Consider the following 20,666-nt stretch of genomic DNA (forward strand, 5'->3'; position numbering starts at 1 on the left):
GTAATTAACAGCAAAGCATTTTTATTAATTAAGTAGACAGTTAGGGGATGGGACTGGGATTGGGACTACTGTGAGTCTGGAAGTGAAGGACTTCGGCAAATGTAGGGTATGAGAGCTTTAGGGTACTTGAGCACTGTGCTGTGGTGCAGTGACAGTATTCACGTCCCCGGCCGCCCCTCCTCCTGATTATTTTCGGTGAGGGGGGTATGGGACTTTGTGGCGGGGGAGTGCGGTTGCAGATACACTGCAGGGTGTCTCTGTCCTCCTGCGGTCCTGTAGAACATCCACAAGGCGCCTGAGCGTGTCCGTTTGCTCCCTCACTAGTCCAAGCATTGTTTCAGTCGCCTGCTTGTCTTCCTCACGCCACCTCTCCTCCCGTTCGCTGTGTGAGCACTGGCACAGAGAGACGGTCTCCCTCCACTGGCTCTGCTGGTCCGCCTCTGCTAGGTAGCAGCCCATACGTTCCTCGAACATCTTGTCCCTTGTCTTTTTCTTTCGCCACCTAATCTTTACCAGCCTCTGCGAGGGGGATGCTGTGGCAGGTCTCGAGACAGTGGAAGCTGTGAGATGGAAACAGGGAGTGAATTCCTTGCAAAGATACATTTTTGCGAACAATTAACTGAGTCTAGGCTGTCTCTGTGAATTCTGGGTTGAGACCCCTGTGCCTGCTGGGGCAGAAATCATTTTCGCGGTGGATTCTGGGTAAATGTCGCCAGTCATTCCTTCCTCCGGGAAAGCAACGGCAGACAATCATTTCAAGCCCGTTTTCCCAGATTTGCCCTGGCATACGCCATAGCGTGGCAACCATGGACACTGTTTTGCCTTTTGTGTATGTCACCGTATGTGTACTAGATGCCGCTGACAGAGGCGGGCCAGCAGCGCTACACAGCAGCATGCTTTTGCTTTTGCATGACAGCAGAGATGGTTACCAGCCATATTGTACCATCTACCATACCATAAATTGGTAATAAGATGGTAATAAGATGGGCATGGTTACCTGTCCTTTTGCACTGCCCCATTTGGTACTGTCATAAGTGCCCCTGGCCAAGCAGCCAGGGGCGCAAAAGCAAAAATTGGGAATGACTCCCTGAGTCAATCCCTCCTTTTTGGTATCTAAAAATAGAATCAGTCCTGCCTAGATTATGGGCAAGTGTACTAGAGAACCACTGTATCATAGAACCAGAGAGCACAGCTGCTCTGTGTCCGATCCTGCATAAATTATGAGCTGTATGCTATTCACAGGGGGTGCTCCTGCAACAACACCACCTGTTCATTCCGTTCTTACCCCAGCCTTCCTGGGCTACCATACCATTGTCCCCCCACTTGTGTGATGAAGTAATAAAGAATGCAGGAATAAGACACAGTGACTTGTTTGTGAGAAATGAGTGGAAGGAAGCCTCCAGCTGCAATGATAGTCCAGGCAGGACATTAATTACTGTGGATGAAGGAGCCCATCATCCCTCTGCTAGTCCAGGGGCAATTCAATCTTTTCTTTACACAGGAAGGGTGGGGGCTGATGGAGCTCAGCCCCCTGTTGCAATGATGAGGACGGTTACCAGCCATATTGCACCATCTGCCATCAAAAATTAGGGACAGGCACCCTTGATCGACCTTACTGATGCTAGTCGGCATGGTTACCAGCCCTTTTGCACTGCCCCATGTGCCAATAGGCTGATGATGAGGACGGATTTCCATCTTTCTGTACCATCAGCCATCCATAGCGTGGGGGGAACAAGGATGTTGGTGTTGAGTGCTGCACCATCGCGTCTATCTGCAGCATTCAGTAAAGACAGGGTGACATGTAAAAGAGTCAACAGAGGATTGTTTTCACTTCTGGTGGTGGGTGGGGTGTGTGCGCAAATTGCCGAACTATGCCCTGACCCACCGCAGACACTGTGTTTGACCCTAGAAGCATTTGGAGCTCATCCAAGAATGCAAATACTTTTCGGAGACAGCAGGAACTGTGGGATACCTTGCGTCCTCATTCCCCCCTCCCTCCATGAGCATCCATTATATTCTTTGGCTTTCCGTTACGCTCGTCACACAGCTGCGTGCTGAGTCTGTGCTATGCCGTCTGTCCGTAGATTTTTTAAAAATACTTTGGACCAGGCGTAAAATTACAGTAATTACCCTAATTAGATGCAGGAGTCTCCGAGCGAGATCACCCTGAGGAGGGTCACTGAAGGAGATAGAGAGCGCATGCTGCGTGAAAGCTAGCACGAACCAGGGCCCGATGCAGCCGTGCTCGGGGAGGCAGTGCTCCCTGAGTACCTCATGAAAGCCTTGCGCGGAAAACTGTGCTACCACGGAGCACCCAATAAGGCAGCTCTCCCCAGGAACTTCCTGCTGATGCTTTTTGATTAACGCAAGGAGAGCTTCGTGGAGATCTCCAAGGATGATTTCTGTTCTATCCCCATATCTAGAGAGACCTCCTTTTCACACAGTTAAGATTCCTGTTATATTAAGAATAAAAGTTAACATGGTTAAAGCACTTACCGACTGCTCCTTCCCCTGATTCAGGGTCCGGGTTAATGGCCGGGGAGGGTTGTTGGGGGATCTCCGTGACGGTGATGAATAGATCCTGGCTGTCGGGGAAACCAGCGTTGTAAGCGCTCTCGCCTGCCTCGTCCTCCACAAACCCTTCCTCATCTTCCCCGTCCGCGAACATCACCGAGGAACTGGCCGTCGACACTGTCCCATCGTCAGAGTCCACGGTCACTGGTGGGGCAGTGGTGGCAGGCTCCGTAGCGTCCGTTTGCCGCTTTGATTTTTTGGTAGCCTTGTCTGGGGTCCTTGATTTTCACGCGGCGCTGCGTTGCATCCCGCCTGTATCCTCTGTCTCTCATGGCTTTGGAGACCTTCTCGTAGGTCTTCGCATTCCGTGTTTTGGAGCGCAGCTCCGAAAGCACAGACTCCTCGCCCCACACACCGATCAGATCGAAGAGTTCCCAGTCAGTCTATGCTGGGTCCCTCTTTCTATTCACAGATAACATGAACTCCTCTGCTGGAGAGCTCTGCATCGTTGCAGGTGCTGCGGAGCTCGCCCCGATGTCCAGCCAGGACGTCAGATTCAAAGTGCCCAGACAGGAAAATGAATTCAAATTTTCCCGGGTCATTTCCTGTGTGGCTGGTCAGAGAATCCAAGTTCGGACTGCTGTCCAGAGCGTCAACAGAGTGGTGCACTGTGGGATAGCTCCCGGAGCTACTAAGTTCGATTTGCATCCACACCTAGCCTAATTCGAGCTAGCCATGTCGAATTTAGCGTTACTCCACCTGTCGGGGTGGAGTACCAAATTCGAACTAAAGAGCCCTCTAGTTTGAATTAAATGGCTTCTTGGTGTGGACGGTTGAGCGGTTAGTTCGAATTAACGCTGCTAAATTCGAATTAAAGTCCTAGTATAGACCAGGCCTTAGTTTTGTGTGGTATATAACTGTGCTGGAATTGCACACTTCACTTTAAGAGTGGTGTTGAGGATGCTTGCAAGGTAGAGGGCTCTGTAGCAAAGCATGCAGCTAGCCATTATGAAAAGAGCCAGCTAAAAGTAAGGCAAGTGGCTTGTGCCTCACTGTCTTAGGGAGCAGTCTGCCATTATTGTTTCTCTCTCTCTTTGGGTTCTTGTGTAGTATTCTGGATTCTAAGAAATAAAATATTTTTCTGTTGCAACCTTCCAATAAGAATATTTATGTTTTACCTCATTTTTCTGTGTCTATACTGTGAACATAACAATCATGGCCAAGATTTTCAAAAAAGACATGATTCAGAATGCCTCAATTTTTGAGTATCTTGAGACATTTTAGGCGCTTCATTTTCAGAAAGTGGTAAGCATCAGTGCATTGAAATTCAGGCCCTTATAAACCATCTCATGTTGAGCACTCAGAATCATGAGTCAGTTGCAAATTTCCTGAAAGAATTTTTGACATTTTGATTAAATTTGCCATCTCTAATCAGGACAAGCCAAAATAAAATAATAATAATTAATAATAACTTAATAATAATGTTTGTAAATCCATAATCTCAAAAAAAATCAGTTTGGGTAAATTGAAATGTTTCTTTACAATATTTTCAAAACATTTTGTTTTAATTTTGATCTTTTTTCCCCTTTTTAACCTTTTTAAGGGTAAGTTTAGTAAAATTCATAAATAGAAAGTGGTAATGATTCAAAAAAGCAAAACTTTCCTGAAAGGTTTGTTACCAATTTTTTTATGAAGCAGGTATTTCGATCCCAACAGTGTTTCACACCAGTTTCAATTTTTTTGTGGGGTGGGGGAAAGGGCAAAAAACAATTTTGGCAAACAACAAGGTGCTGAGTATCCTTAATTTTTGTTGACATCAGAGTTCAGGGTGTTCGGCATCTAGTGGGATTGTGCCCAAAGCAACTACTGAAGTAGAGTGTAAATTCCAGCTGGGATGAAAATCATTTCTTCAGTATAATTAATTCCACTTGTAACTCAAGGCCCATTTGAAAAGTTGTAAAGTAGAATGACAAATAATAAAGCCATCCCTGGTTTGTGAGAAATGAAGAAATTAAATCTGCAACTTGGGACTTCTCCTGCAAGGTGCTCAGTGCCTCCTGAGAAGTACTGAGCCTCCTCAAATCCCTTTGTTTTCAGTGGGGCTTGTGGGCTCTCGGCATCCTTCAAGAGGCTCTCAGCACCTTGAAGAATCAGGCTTCATGAGAGAGACACATCAGAGAGGTAAATTCAGTTCTTCAGCCTATATTTTTCCAACCCAATCTTCTCTCCATCTCGTAACCTTACATGCTAATGACTGCTGAACTGAGTAGATGTTTGCAATTTTGGAAGGTAATCATCACTTCTGCTTTAGTGCCTTTCTGCCGCTTTCAACAATTTATGAACAATAGCTGATGATGACAAAATAATTAATTCAGCAGAGAAAAAAAATCTTTGAATAGATTTCATATTGTTAGGAAAAGAAAAATGTCACAAGAGAGACAGAGGAAAGAAGGACACCTTCTCTCTTTCTGTTTACATGCCAGAGCTGCCCCTTTCCGTATTAAAGAGACAATACCAAGGTTTTAGAAGCTCAAAATGTCACCTATTTTCCTTCCTTATAATGAGTTTTTCTGAGGCTAATTATTTTAGTTTTGTTTTCTAAATTAAATGCTCACAATTCTCATTTGTAATTTCACCCTATGACCTTCAATTCATACGGGGGCAGCTGAAAGCAGGGGAGGGCAAGGAGGGATATGGAAATATTGCAGAGGAAATATTGGCAAGGGGAAATGTATGTTTCTGCCTCCACAATGTTTTCCAGCCACATAGTAGCTCATGGAAGCAGGAGTGGAATCCAGAGGAGGGGCTGGAGTGGCCACCGTGGTATGGAGATTCGTCCAGCCACTGGGGAGCAGGCAGGATCAGTTCCTGTTTCCCTGCCTTCCTGTCACTGTGGGTCCTGGTGGAGACACTTGGTCAGGAGGAGTGGCAGGAGAACATGTGCCAGCAGCCTGGGTAAGGTGGAGCACGGGAACTGCTATCTTGTTGGGGACAGGGGGGGATATCAGTGCACAGGGCGCCAATCACTGAGCTGGGAGGAGAGCAAAAGGCACCAGGCAACTGAGGAACTGCCTTAGGAACAGCAGGAGGAACTGTTGGGACACCCCTTCACAGCCTGGCGCTGGCTGACTCTCTCTCCCGCCCCTGAATCTCAGTAGCTCCGCTTGTTCTTCCTCCTATCCCTCCCCTCTGCCCCCCGCATTCACAGCAGCTACTTTCCACTGCATTCATTTTCTTGCGGTTCGTCTTGGAGAATTGTGTGTCTGTATCTGACCAAAAATGTTTTTCTTTTTTTATAAGTACCTAAGCCTATCATTAAAAAAGTATTAAAAATAGCCAACATGGCTCTGATCTCTCTCTGAGATCTCTCTCCCATTAATTTTAGTGTCTGTAAGATCCGGCTTATTTTTATGGGGCCCACTGAAAGGAATACCTTGTGCTCCCTTACCTGGCTCTCCCATTGTAGTTAATAAGCAAACACTCTTCACATAGCTGCTGTGACATGAATCAATGAGGCTAGTGTGCAAACAAAAGGCCTGATCCAGCAAATCCTTCAGGGAACTCCTTCTGATGTCAATAAGAGATCCATGCAAAGGACTTGGGGCTGTAACCACTTAGGTGTTTTTAATCGTGTTTTTATTTCAGTATAATTTTATTTGTGCGAGTAGTCCCATGAGGCCTGATTATGATTTACACTAAGGCCACTTACTCCACTCAGGCAGTGAGAAGGTGAGTGCAAATGCCATTTACTCCCATTTTAAGGACCCCTTGCACTGCCAGAGCTGTGTAAAGCAATATTATGGTAACAGAGAATCAGGTCCATAGACTTCAATGGGAATGCTCCCATTACTAAATTTTTGAATGGGCTGGAGCATTTTCAGGCTCACAGGAATGATGGATAAAGTCCAAGGATGCTTGACAAAAAATACAATATCTTAAGGTATCTTTTTTTTAGTCAAAAACAACCATGTCAATTTTAGCTCTACATATCAACTTGGGGAGAAAATCAGTGTAAGAAAAAGACACAAATGATTAGGAAAAACACATATTTCAAGCTTCTACATGTAAGGTTATTAGAAAAAAGTATCCAGAACCACTAAAATCTCAAAAACCATGTCCTCAAATCTTTTCTACACTAGCAACTTGCTTATAAGGGAACATTTATTAGTGTTATTTAAGTTACACAAAATAAATAAAGTAGAGAGGTAGGACTGAAATCAACTAGAGACAAAATGACACAGAAATACCTATTGATTCTATATGAATATAATCAAATATGTTTTGTGAAAGACAAAAATAGATTACACAGAAATTATTCATCCAGGTTTTAAATATACTTAGCAGAATAAGTTAAATGTTTTAGAAAGGCAGAGAGAGGGAATTAGGCTCAGCACTTTCACAAGTGTGCTGTTGCCATGTTCATTTGGCATTTTGCTGCCATTTAAAAGGCACAATTTGGAAAACAAAAATGAAGTCAGGTTATATATGGGAACACAGTACCTGCAGGATTTGCAATTAGATTCCTCTTCTCACCTTTCAATGTCTAATCCCTTATTCCCTTCTGATTATTAAGAGAGACTCCTACCCAACACCAGGTAAGACCTTTCCCTCTTTCCTTTCCCTTCTTAGCTTCCATAAATTTACCTCTCCCAAAAAACCCCGAAGATTCCACTAAGAAACCCAGCATAGATTAAACTAGCATGTCACACTTCCTGCTTCAGGTTGCACAAGGGGGAAAGAAAGATCCAAATCAGAGGCATAGTTTTTAACAGTGGCACGACATTTGCTGACTGCTGTGTAACTATCCTGATTGGAGGTCAGACTCTTCAAGACATTTATCTTTAGTTTTGATTTTCTCCATAGGTACTCCCTATAAATCCTGTTGTAGAATTTATTGGTTGCAATTTTCACTAGCTCAAAGCTTGTGGTTGACAAATTTGTTCATGAAAATAAGGAATTCTGCAAGGGTCTCCAACAGAAACATGATAATTTACTGCAGAGTTTGACTTCTGCTAACCTGGCATCAGGGTCCTCATGCTCCAATTCTGCTGGAGTATAGGGGGTATTATCTGGAATTCTTTCATGGAGAGGAAAATATTGCCAGAAGACCCAATGTGGAAGTCTCCGAAGGTTGATCCTTTATTTTTCTAGTATTTCTGGTGCACTGGGGGGGTAGGGAAGTAAATATGTGAACTGGATCATGACAATGATACTGAGAATTTTTGAAAAAATGCCATTGTTGGATAATTCTGATAGCTAGTAAATTGACCCAGCTCTGGGTAACTTGTAGCACACTGTAAGGAAAATATGTAGCTTTTTTGAAGCCTCTTCCTACTGGTCTTTGTCTTTGGACAAAAGACTGGGCACTATGTTTTATGTCTTATGTGTGGCCCAGACAGTCAGGCTATATTTATTGTTAGATAAGTTAGAATTGTATTTCTACACAGTTCATCCAGTCTAATCTGGCTCCCTTTAATTTGGACAAGTATGATGGAGTGTACAACCCCCCCACTCGACAACAAGGAGGAGGAATTAAAAGATGGGGAATTAGCTCATTTGGGTTGGCAGAGTTGAAGGTGAGCAGACCTTCAGCCCACAGCTCCAGCAATGGGAAGCCTAATGGCTCTGACACAGTGCCCCAAAAAGGCCATCCCTGAGGGAAGGGAGGACCTATCCCAGAGACAATCAGAGAGAGGAGCATCCTCCTCTCCCTTGTCTGTGGACCCTGGACATTGGTAACACCCTCTTATTTATTTTGGTTTGGACTTCCCCAACAGGGGAAAGTCTGGGACTAAGCTGATCTGGGGTTGGGGGGCGGGAGGACAAGAGGAAGAGGCCCAGGAAGAACAGCCTTAAGCATCCTTGGTTGCCAGTCCACTGGTAGCCCAAAGTGGTTGGAGCCCAGTGGAGTGGGAGGGCCTGGGCTTCCCTCCCCACACACCACTTGGCAGTCAGGTGTTGCAGCTGTGACCATTGGCCATGCTTCTCAACCAGATCCCGAGTGAAGACAATTACATAGTCAGATATTATTTGTATATGAGTGACTTGAGGAACATGCAGTTAGCTGAGAGTTCTTCAAATTTCAAAAAGCTATAACCTGGTATAATGAACAGAACTGTGAAATAAGTGGCCTCATCTTCAAGACTGCTGATTATTGCTGAGTGCTCAACACATGTGAAAGTCAGGCCACCTACTCAGGTGACTAAAAATGAATGTAGGAGCCTATTTTGAGACTCCCCTTTTTGAAAATCTTGGCCTCCAGGTGGAACTTTCAAAAGTACTTAATTTAGGAGCACAAATCCCATTGATTTCACAAGTCCCAGCCACCCTATGTTAGACACCAAGTTTGAAACATAGGAATTGCCATAAGGAATCATATTCATGGTCATCTAGTCTGAAATCCTATCTCCAACAGTGACCACAGACGCTAAAGAGGAAGAAACAAGAATGCCATAGCAAGAACCCAAAGAGGAAAGAATTTGCACCATGATGGTCTCGTCTTTATCTCTAACAGTTAGAGACTAAGGTCTGAAGTATGAAGTTTGTATCTCTTGCAAAGCTCTTCGTTTTCATTAACTGTTTTAACTCTTGTTACCCATGTAAATATCCAATATCTCTTTAAAACCTTTTGGTACCAAACCCTTGAATGGGGCTCTGCTCAGGTACAGAAGTTTGTCTGTGCAGAACAACTTGCAAGATTTGGGCTTTAACAAACAAGGGATTTAGGGTGAGATTTTCCAATGTTCCTAAATGATTAGGAGCACATATGTCATTGAAAGTAGGAACAGAGCCCACTGAAAGATTTGGACATACAAAAGTTATTTTCAACCTTAGTGTATAATATAAGGTGCCCTGCTCTGCATCAGAGCAATCAAAGAAATATTTAGGCTCCTAAAATAGGTATTTGCTTAAATGTTGGTACAAGCAATTAAATGTAGACGTGGCATCCAAATTTTAAATTTAGGCCTAGAGCCTAATTTAGGCCTGATTAGCCCTCAGAACCTCAGTGTCCCCTGGCAAATCCACTGGGTTATAACATAAAACATGCATAAACTAGTGTGAGCTAACAATTCACCACCACCACCAACAACCCTCAAGCAAGTTCAACTCCTTCACTACTACTGCTTCTTTCATGGCTGTGTAGCACACCTTGTTATTGTTTTCAGTTTATTTGGCTGCCAGTGGTACTTCTCAGATACACAGTGTTCACCTGACAGATTTCAATGTCAACCTAAAGTCAAGCTAGATGCAACAGAATACACAGAAAAATATGTCTGAAGTGTAGCCGAATCATTTATTCCCTACTCACTTTTCCCTTTTAAAATGTCTTTAGACTTCTGGGATAAAGCTTGATAAATTATATTTGAAAGAAGATAGCTCCATGTTTAGCAGTTTGTTCATCAATTGAGATAAAGTTTTTGAGATAGACAGGATGCTATTCTTGAAATACCTCTGAGGAAACTAGACCAGGACAGCTACTCTGAGTTAATATGATTCAACTATTGCCTCTGGAAGATGTCACTTAAAGTATCTACCAATTTACCTGAAGCCTGTTTAATGCAGTAGAAACACTAGGCCAACATTTTCAAACTTGAAGGCCTAATGTTAGTTATCTAAATTTATATATAGGCATTTAATTATGCAGACCTCTCTTCAGAAATGCTGAAAATCAGAAGTTCCAATGAAGTCAATGGGAGCTGCAGCTGCTCAGCAATCTGAAAATCAGGCTACTTTTTAAAGTGTTTAATCTTTTTTAGGTGCCTAGCCTCTGACAAACAACTCTCTCAAATGTAACTTTAGTAAATAGGGTTTTGTTAAGGGAGGTCATGAAGACTATCTGCTGTAAATTCACACATATCTCAGCCCAACCTGCAAGTAGTATTTATACTTCACAGTATTTTTCTGTTGATTATTTCTCTCTTTATATTTGTCTCTCCTATTGCTGCTCATTATCTACTGTCAGCTTAAGGAAAATCGGTACAATTTCCTTTTATACATAATCTTCTCTTAATGTAAAGATTTGAGGTGAAATCTTTCCTTCTTGAAGTCAATAGGAATGTTGCTATGGACTTTAAAAGGGCCAGGATTTCATCATTGTAACTGTGCCCCTTATCTTACAGAGATGGCCTAGTCCCAACCTCCAGTGTCATTTTGGGGAAAAAATCTCACTTCCTCCAGCATAGGCCTGAAGAAGCAATTCAACATGACTTCTGCTGACCCTCTTGAATACAGCTGACTAGGGATACAGAGGAAACACTGTGGCCTGGACTTCACAAGTTGGGAGGGTCCCAGAGCTCAGGATCCAGCCGAAGACCAGAAGTCTATGCAGCAATGAAACAGCCCCACAGCCTGTGCCTCGCTATCCTGAGTTGGATGGAGAGGGCCAGCCACAGGGTTTTCTTTTCTGTGTAGACATACCCTACGACTAAAAAGTTTGTTTTTAACTCAAGTTAGCTAATTTAAGGTAAAATACTATTGGAGACAAGGCAGTTTCTAGTTTTTACATGAGTTAGAAGATCGAATTAAAGCCTAGGCTGCCCCATAGTTTTTAATTTCACCTGCTATCTCACCTGAAATCTATCAACTGCCATGTCTTTACGAGGATTTTACCTCAATTTAGCTAATGCAAATTAAGAACAACACTTTTTTCTTAGTTGAAGGCACAGCCCTTGACTTCTACCGCTTGACGAAATTCAAACCGTTCAGAAATTTTCTGATGTGAAATATTTTCATGACATGCTGAATTTTCCAGAAACTCCGTTCACTTGGAATGCTCTTAGTTTGGTAGTGATTATCACACTATTTTCAAAACCCCTTTTTCCTAATATTAGATGCTGTTTATCACTTGCTTTTTAAAATTCCTTCAACTCCCATGATAATATTTGTCTTAGCTGAGACACTCATACACTGAGAACTGAATCTAGCTTTAAATTTAAGAGATTAAATCCCTGGGAACTATGTCTTTGTACAGGTAGAGTTCTTAGTACATTGTTCATGTTTGGGGTCACCAGGTTTTACTAAGTATGAAATAAATAATAACGATGATATTCCAATTTTTGCTCTATTAATTTAGAAGTTTTAAAAAAAGATTCAGAGAAAATAAAACACTAAGCTTCAAGTAAAGATAAAGTGAATAACATTTTTTTAAAAGTCTTTTCCTCCCTCCACCCCCCAATTGGGAAAGCTATCTAACCATTCACTGAGATATGCCAAGTAAGAAGATTCTACCATACGCATGTTTTCAACATTGCAGATATTGTTTCTATCAGAATGAGAGTAAATAGCAGTATTAGGAATAGAATTTTTATTCACATTTTATCACAATGCTTCAAACTTGAATTAAGAGCTCTAGTGATCATTTCCAGTTTCTGACATTTTTTAAAAACTGATGCTTCTAAAATATCAAATTGTGGGATTAATCTTTAAACTACCATTTTCCTATAAATAACCCAAATTGGAAAGAATCATTAGAAGACTTCAGAAGTAGATAAATCTTAATTAAACACAATCATGAATTCAGATTCTAATTTAAATTGGGATTTCATGTACTACAATATAACCAAGTCAGGATGCTGCATCTACTTCAATTAAAGATTTATCACAGTACTTCAGCATGAAGAAATTCAAGAGCTGGAAGCTTTGTTCATCTAAGCACTGATAATTTAAAGTGATAGACACCTGTTTTAGATTATTGCTTTCTCCAGTGAAAATTAACACATTAGAGTGGTGTGAAAAATCAGCCTCTTTCTGCCCAGTAGATTAAACAAATAATCAAGGCAACGGTAGTCTTAAAAAAAAAAGGAAAAAAAAGAAACAAGCTTAGATGTGCTGTTTTTTATTATTACTTTAACAAGAATTATTATTACTTTATTAAAGAATCACATCAAACTGAAAAGATCCAAGGATAGTTTCATACAAAGGCATTTCCTTCCTTTGCAGAGAAGCAAGGGATTCGAGGATCTGGTCATAAAAACAGGAGCAGATGGTCGGTATGAAATTCTGGAGAGGAATTTTGTTTTGCATCTTTTTTTAAACCAATCTGCCTGAAAACATATCTAATCCACAGGCAGCAGAAAGTGGTGCATTGTGTTCAAACTCTGGCTGCAGTCAAATGAGTATTTGTCATAAGGATTATTTCATAACCTCTGTGACAGAAGAGCATCTGTGTGTGATAGAAAGATTTTAAAGCCACCAGGCAACCTATCCATTCTCTATAATTAAGACTAAATTATGGTTATCTGCCATAAACCAACTGAATACAAAGTAGAGCATAAACACTAAAAAGGATGAGCCACATTCAGCACTGAAGCCTAAGACCTAAGAGAGTATAAACTACTGACCAAAAAAAAGTTGCAGTACTGTTGGTGTTTCCATTACTATACAAATTAAGAAAGTATGGAAACATAAATATAAATTTCCTGATCCCTAACTTTAGTGGGGCTGTTTCCATGCATAAGGACAACTGGCATAAATATAGGTTGCAGGAATGGGCCTATTGTGGCTTACTATTAAGAAAAGATTAAATAACTTGGGTTGTTACAAAGGCTTCTCTTGCCTCAGCAAACCAAAAATGTTATATTCCTTTATCTTGGGACCACAGGGACCTAAACCAAACCTCAACCTTCTTTGTAGCACATAACATAGGTGGTATCAACAGGAAACTGCTCCACTTTTGTTAACAAATAGACAAAACTTGTAATAAGCAGGTCTCCTATGAAAAATCGGAAAAGGTGCCTAAATTACTTAGGATCATTTAAATACTTTTTCTCCTAAATCACTTAGATAGTTTTGAAAATCCCACCTCAGAACTTGTTTCTTAATAGAAAGGGAAGGGGTATATGTGTGTGGGGGGAGAGAAGTATTTATATGATGCTCTTGATTTATCCCTCCAGCCTGCTAAGCCCTCTCACGGGATTAGACAACATTTTACAATTGAAATATATCTTTATCTAGGCAACCATTAATTAGACAAAAAAAGAAAAATCTTAGGCTCAGCTCCATGTAATTAGCTATGTGATTATTTTAAAGACGTGAAATCTGGCACTTTTTAATGCAATTAATATAAGTACTAGCAATCATAATTACAGTACATCTTGTCAAAACCAAGCCTTTGTGCTGGAACTTAGAAGGGTGCATGGCTTTGCCAGCATTTTCACGTCAGTGTCTTTGTGCAAGTGCAGGGTTTGGGAAGAAAGAATATCATAGTTCATAGGCAGGATTTAAATGGATTTGGGACTGTCTCAGTCTGGGGCAGGATCTTGGCTAATTAGAAAATGGTATCAGATATTAGCAACTTTGTGACACTTTGCTCACTCCGGTATAGGTCTGAGACACTCTGTAATCTTATATACTTTTAACCTTTGCCTGTGAAATGCAACATAGCTTTGAGTGATTGGAACTGAAAATGGCCCAGATTTTATATAGGACTACAAGCCTTTGTGTTTGCCTAATTTGTATAGATGTGAAGCTTAAAAATGCTGTGTTGCCATTAATAAATGTGATTAGTGTAGGAAATAATATGAACATATAGAATTATTTTCAGTTCCCATGTACACATGTGCTGTTGAGGACTGATTCTGCGCAATGCAGGGACAGAACATAGTGCAAGTTCAAGATACAGAGGGATGAACCACACGGGAATGTAGAGGAACCCAAAGCTTGGATTAATTGAAGAGCTGGCCAGCCATGTGAAGAGCAGGACACTGCACCACACAAAAGACTGTAGTAGTGTGTGTGCAGATTGCTTCCTAGTGCTTTCCCTCAGTTGACTAAACTCCACATCACCCCTTATCACAAGGCTGACTCTGCCCACATGGCAGCACCTAGGTCCAGAATAAGATACTGCTAAGTGGAAACCGGGGTGGCAAAATTGGTGATATGAGATAGGCACACATAACTAAGTGACTTGTTAGCAGGGTAAAGATCACATTAAAGCCCATTCAAAAATTGCAAAACTTATTTGATTAATAGATTCAAAGATTTTAAAACCAGAAGGGCCAAGCATTATGATTATCTAGTGTGACCTCACTGATTTCCAAAGACTGCCCCCTGTCCTACAAGTGTGACCTATATTCTTCGTTCCTAGATGTAAGACATCATATTCAGCTGTATTAAAATAAGTTACAGTGAGCCCAATTTACCATGAGATCCTGATCATGCTATGTATAGAAGAGACATACCCTTATTTACCACTCCAATAATCTTTGTGTCCTCTGCAGACTTTACCAGCAATGATTTTTACTGTAATCCTGTTAAAAGGGTTCCTTCCGAAATACCACACTGAGCTTCTAAGGGACTTGCCTCTGGACTGCAGCAGCAATGGCTATAGATGCTCAGGATTCCTTTTCCCAGGTTCGAAGACACAGATAGAACTGGCTAGCAGCACTGTATAAACCAGAACTCAGAGACAGAGGGTTTGGATTTGACTTGCAGTTTTGGCTGTGTTTGGAAAGGAGTATAGCATGGAGAGAAGCATCACAGCCAGGGAAGACCATTCTACCTTCCACATTTATACCCAAGGGAAGATTTTGAGCCCTTGTGGGATTTCTGGACATTGTGTAGAGTCGTTTCAGAAGAGATCAGAAACCAAGAAGTTGAAGAGAGTCACAATCAGGCTACCAAGAGCCAGCCTAACTGTACATTGGAATCCAGACCAGAGAGCCACAAAGATGATCTTACCATCCTTAGTGTGGATACTCTGTCAGAACATCCTGTGTATTTATTTTAATATGGTGTTTTAAGCTGGTCACCAATTTCAGCACTGCACAACCCAAGAACTAAGGGCCACCAAATGAAGTTAATAGGCAGCAGGTTTAAAACAAACAAAAGGAAGTATTTTTTCACACAACGCACAGTCAACCTGTGGAACTCCTTGGCAGAGGATGTTGTGAAGGCCAAGACTATAACTGGGTTAAAAAAAAAACTAGATAAATTCATGGAGGATATGTCCACCACTGGCTATTAGCCAGGATGAGCGGGGATGGTGTCCCTAGTCTCTGTTTGCCAAAAGCTGGGAATGAGCAACAGGGGATGGCTCACTTGATGATTACCTGTTCTGTTCATTTCCTCTGGGGCACCTGGCATTGGCCACCGTCAGAAGATAGCATACTGGGCTAGATGGACCTTTGGTCTGACCCAGTATGGCTGTTCTTATGTTCTTAAAAGGTAGTACAAATGAGCTACTGTCAAAATTACATCAGAAATTTTGGCCAGAATGTGCAACTATGATCAACAGGCAAGAATGATCCTACTTGCATAGCATATTATATGCTAGATACTGTATTTAACTGGTATGCATTTTATTTAGCGCAAGTTTCCAGGCATTGCATTTAAATACACTGCGGGCTTGATCCTATATTCCTTTTATGGCCTAAACTTCCATTGAGTGCAAAGGTAATGCAGGAGGAGGCCTTCAGATGGAAATGTAGTCATACCATATTTTGACAACACATTTTTGTTTCCTTTCCCTCTAATTTTTTTCTCCATTTATCTCCTTGCCTTCCCCTCTTTAACCTCCTCCCCTTCCTTCTCCCAAATGGAGGATGTAGCAATTATATGTCTTCTGGGTTTGGGTAATGTGATGCACTTCACTTTTTTTTAAGGTTCAGTTCTATTTAAAACTCATTTTACCACTTACTATCTGTGTATGTTTGAACTAAACAATGGCAACGCAGGTATCAGTGTGATGAAGTGTACAAACCCCACACTGGAGAACAAGTGGTTAAGGAGCAGCTCTGGGTCCAGGTGTTCCTAGCCTGCTGCACCTGCAACACCTGCATCAGCTGGAGGCAGAGTTTAAAAAGGGAAGCAGAGCAGCAGGTAGTATGAGCCAACAGACTTTGGCTCTGAGGAAGCACAGCCCAGAAACTCTTGTAACCTGAGACCTAACAAAGGAGACACTGGTGACTTTTTTGAAGGCGAGAAACTTTATTTTCTGTTCTTTAATTTGCCCCATAAGGAAAAAAATGTCTCAATTAGGAAGAGATCCAGGGAAGTAGCAGCTTAGCACCATAATAGGTCAATAATAGGAGCCTTCACCTTGAATGAGAATCCCGAGCAGGAAGTCCCTAAATACTCAAGGGTCCAAACCCCAGCCCCTTGAACTACAGAGAAGCCCCAAAGTCCTTGCAGGGACCAAAAGACTTTCCTGTTATCAGCCTTTCTTTTTTCTACCCTGAAAGGAGCTGACTGGTACGTGAGACCCAGATGGAGGGCTGAGCCACAAAAGAAGGGACAGACTCCACATGCTGAAACTGTAACGGAAAAGTGAAAATGTCAGGAGGGAGACAACCTGCTGCCCCTCTGCCTCACCACTAGGCAGCACTGGTAGTGAGTGTAGCCTTTCACAATCAGCAATGTGCAATATTTCTATTACTCTCTTAGGTGAAGTTGATTTGATACTGTTTTTCCTGTTGCCTTTGCCTCTCAGACCATACATACAATATACCTGCTGTTAGGTTGCTTGTGTAATGCTTGTGTAACCAGCCTGGAATATGAGGGTGCAAGGAATAGGCTCCCCAGCTGAGATGACAAGTACCAGGGGGAAAAAGCTATTGCAAATTATTTTATACTTTAGGGACATTAAAATGATTATAGCTGATTATATATATATATTGCAGCTCCACAATAGCCATGCTAGGAAAGGGAGGTACCGGGTGTCCAGAGACTTGTCTGACATGGTCACAGTCCTAGCTTCATATGTAGAGTAAATTCTCCCCTCATATATTTTTTTTCCTATAATGATGCAGCTCTGCTTGGCTTTCAGCATTTTATTTTGTTATATGCTTTGTGTTGGAATCCCCTCCGAGACCTTTACCATTCGGCTTATCAAGAACACCTTGTCCAGTTCTGGGAGAATGCTTCCAAACACTCAGTTTGACTCTGGATTTTGTCACTCGGGTTCCTTTATTTGGCCTACAGCAAAAGCTATGCTGAGTTGATCAGACTCAAGTGTAAGGAATGGTTATAGGGCATAGGTACCAAACACCCAGAGTCATACAGACAACCTCTTCCTTTATATACATTTACACATTACTTTGCATTTGCACTACATCAGTGGTTCCCAAAGTCAGTCTGCCGCTTGTTCAGGGAAAGCCCCTGGCGGGCCGGGCCAGTTTGTTTACCTGCCGCGTCCGCAGGTTTGGCCGATCGCAGCTGCCACTGGCTGCGTTTCGCCGCTCCAGGCCAATGGGGGCTACGGGAAGCGGCATGGGCCAAGAGATGTGCTGGCTGCCCTTCCCGCAGCCCCCAATGGCCTGGAGCGGCGAAACGCAGCCAGTGGCAGCTGCGATCGGCCGAACCTGCAGACGCGGCAGGTAAACAAATCGGCCCGACCTGCCAGGGGCTTTCCCTGAACATGTGGCGAACTGGCTTTGAGAACCACTGCTCTACATTACACCATGCATTTTTGGATTGGATTGGTTACTTTGCAGGAACTAATTACTGTACAACATGCCCTGTCCATGTGCTTTTCCTGTGAAACCTGATCTTTGCATTCCAGCTTTATCTTGTCCATAGTCCCTAGAATCAAAGTCTTGCTGCTTCTTTTACCTATCACAGGCATCCTGACTCCAACATACTGTTTGTCAAGCCCTATTTACAACTTAACCTTCCATTCATCCTCCCTAGTATGCTCACTAAAACTGAGGCAAGTTACTTATGTCAAGCCAGGCCTACCCTTTGTTTTACCTGTTTATTATTTTTGTTCACAAAGTGCTCCAGTTGTCTTGGACTGGAGTCAGGGAATGATAATTAATGTTATTATTAAAAAGTTATTAATTACTTCTTACTGTCTACCTACCAACCAGGAAACAGCCAAATATGGAAAAGGACATTACTTTCTAAAGCACCATGTCTCCCTCAACATGCTGGCCAGCACAGCTGAGTTGCCCACAGGGTGAACTATTGGGCAGGCTGAGACTCTCAAGGTATGTCTACATTGTAATTCAAAAACCCTGGCTGGCCTGTGCCAGCTGTCTCAGGCTCAGGGGCTGTTTACTTGCAGTGTAGACGTTTGGGTTGGTCTGGAGCCTGGGCTCTAGGACCTTGCAAGGTGGGAGGGTTTACGCTGTAACTAAACACCCCTGTACCCTAAACCCTCTGAACCTGAGTCAGCTGGCACGGGCCAGCCATGGGTTTTTAATTGCTTCCCTGACAGTGCAGCTACTCTCATTGGTAGTACAGCCTTTAGAAATGATCAGGGTTTGAACACTTGTTTGTATCTCTCAGTGTATAGTCTTTTTATCCTCCTCCTTTATGGTATTCTGTTGCTTTATATGGGTTTCACTGAAGAGCATTGGGATCTTGACTAAATTTAAGAAAAATAAAATTAATTCAACTTGTACACTGAGTGCAACTCAGTTTTGTGGAAAAGAGTCGGTTGGATGCATTGCTATTATCAGGATAAACACTTTGGCTTTGAGCTTTCATCACCAATTTAGCTTTCTTCAATATGTAGGAAGCAGTTCATTTTCTTACACATTTAAGTCCAGAAGGTTAAAGGCCGCTCTTTAGATAGAAGATACACATTCTCTGTAAATTGGGATGTCAGGGAGCAATTAAAGAGAAAAACAGTTTATGTATTAGCAATCTATTTCCCGATGTTTCAGTTATCTGATTCTTTTAAGAAACTGCAAATGGTGTGTAAAAGAGTACACTGACAAAAGGAATTCTCAGAAGATAATAGAAACAAAGCTATTAAGCTCTGTGGAAATAGTTTAGTCATATTTCTTAGAAGTTTTAATTCAAATTCAAATTACAAATAAGAAATGGATAGAAGGGAGTGTGCACTCTCTGTTTGTAATTTTATTTTAGTATTAAAAAATAGCATAAAATTCTGCATGTCTAAGGAACTTTGCCAGTTATAAAAGGGACAGGGTATGTTCCTACAAAAGAGAATAAATCATGGGAAAATGGAGCAATTGGTTAAATTAGGGGATTGACAAATATTTTCTTCTCTTCAAAACAGGCTTCTTGTACGTGAGGTGGAACTAATCAGATGTGGCTTTCTTTTAGGCTAGGAATGTTTGAAACTCAGTTCCTTTGCTTGATGTAGTCCCAAGCAGACATTTTCTGCAGTTTCCATCTGTGTAGGACCCTCTGTTCCCAGACTTTACTGGTACTATCAAGCTAAAAAAAATCCACAAAAATCTCAAAGTGGTTTCAAGTCAAATCAATTCAAAGTTGCCTTCACATGTGATTGGTACAAAATCCTCCCATATTTGATTAATAGATATTAAGGTCTGAAGGGGCCATTATATCATCTAATCTGATCTCCTGTATAACACAGGCCATTGTATTTCACCCAGTTACCCTTCTATTGAGCCCAATATCTTGTGTCTGACTAAAGCATGTCTTTCGAGAAAGCCATCTAGTCTTGATTTGAATATATCAAGAGGTGAAGACTTCCCGGGGTAGTTTATTGCAGTTGTTAATTGCCAACATGGTTTTAAAAAAAAAAGCCTTATTTCTAATATGAATTTGTTTGGCTTCATGTTTCAGTCATTTGTTTTTGCTATGCATTTCTCCACTAGATTAAAGAACCCTTTAGTACTCCCAGTATTTTCTCCCCTGGACATTAATCAATCAAGTCACCTCTCATTCTTCCATTTTGACAAAGAGCTCAATTTGTGTTAGCTTAGTTTGTGCAATGTTGACTAATGCAAAGTAATGCACATTGGAAAACATAATCCCAACTCTACATATAAAATGATGTGGTCTAAATTAGCTGTTACCACTCAAGATAGAGATCTTGGAGTCAGTGTGGATAGTTCTCTGAAAACATCCACTCAATGTGCAGTGGCACACTGACCTAGGGGACCCCATCCTGAAATAAATCTTTCCTAAACCCCCTCTTCTGGCCTTCAAAACACTTCCCAGCCTCTCCAAGCTCATCATCAGAAACAAGCTCCCAACAGACCAGGACACACCAACTCAAAATGGCACCAGATCCTGCAAAACCTGCAGACATATCTCTACTGCTACAATGATCAAAAAAAAACCCACAACACCCTTTCAAGATCCATGGGCCCTACACATGCCTATCACAACACATGGTGTACCTCATTCAGTGAACTAAATGCCTCAATAACAACTATGTGGGTGAAACCAGATAATCACTATGCTCTCGAATGAACTCACACAGGAAAATGATA

The sequence above is a fragment of the Mauremys mutica genome, chromosome 2 (genome assembly GCF_020497125.1).
Source record: "Mauremys mutica isolate MM-2020 ecotype Southern chromosome 2, ASM2049712v1, whole genome shotgun sequence".
In the NCBI taxonomy this organism is placed as follows: domain Eukaryota; kingdom Metazoa; phylum Chordata; order Testudines; family Geoemydidae; genus Mauremys; species Mauremys mutica.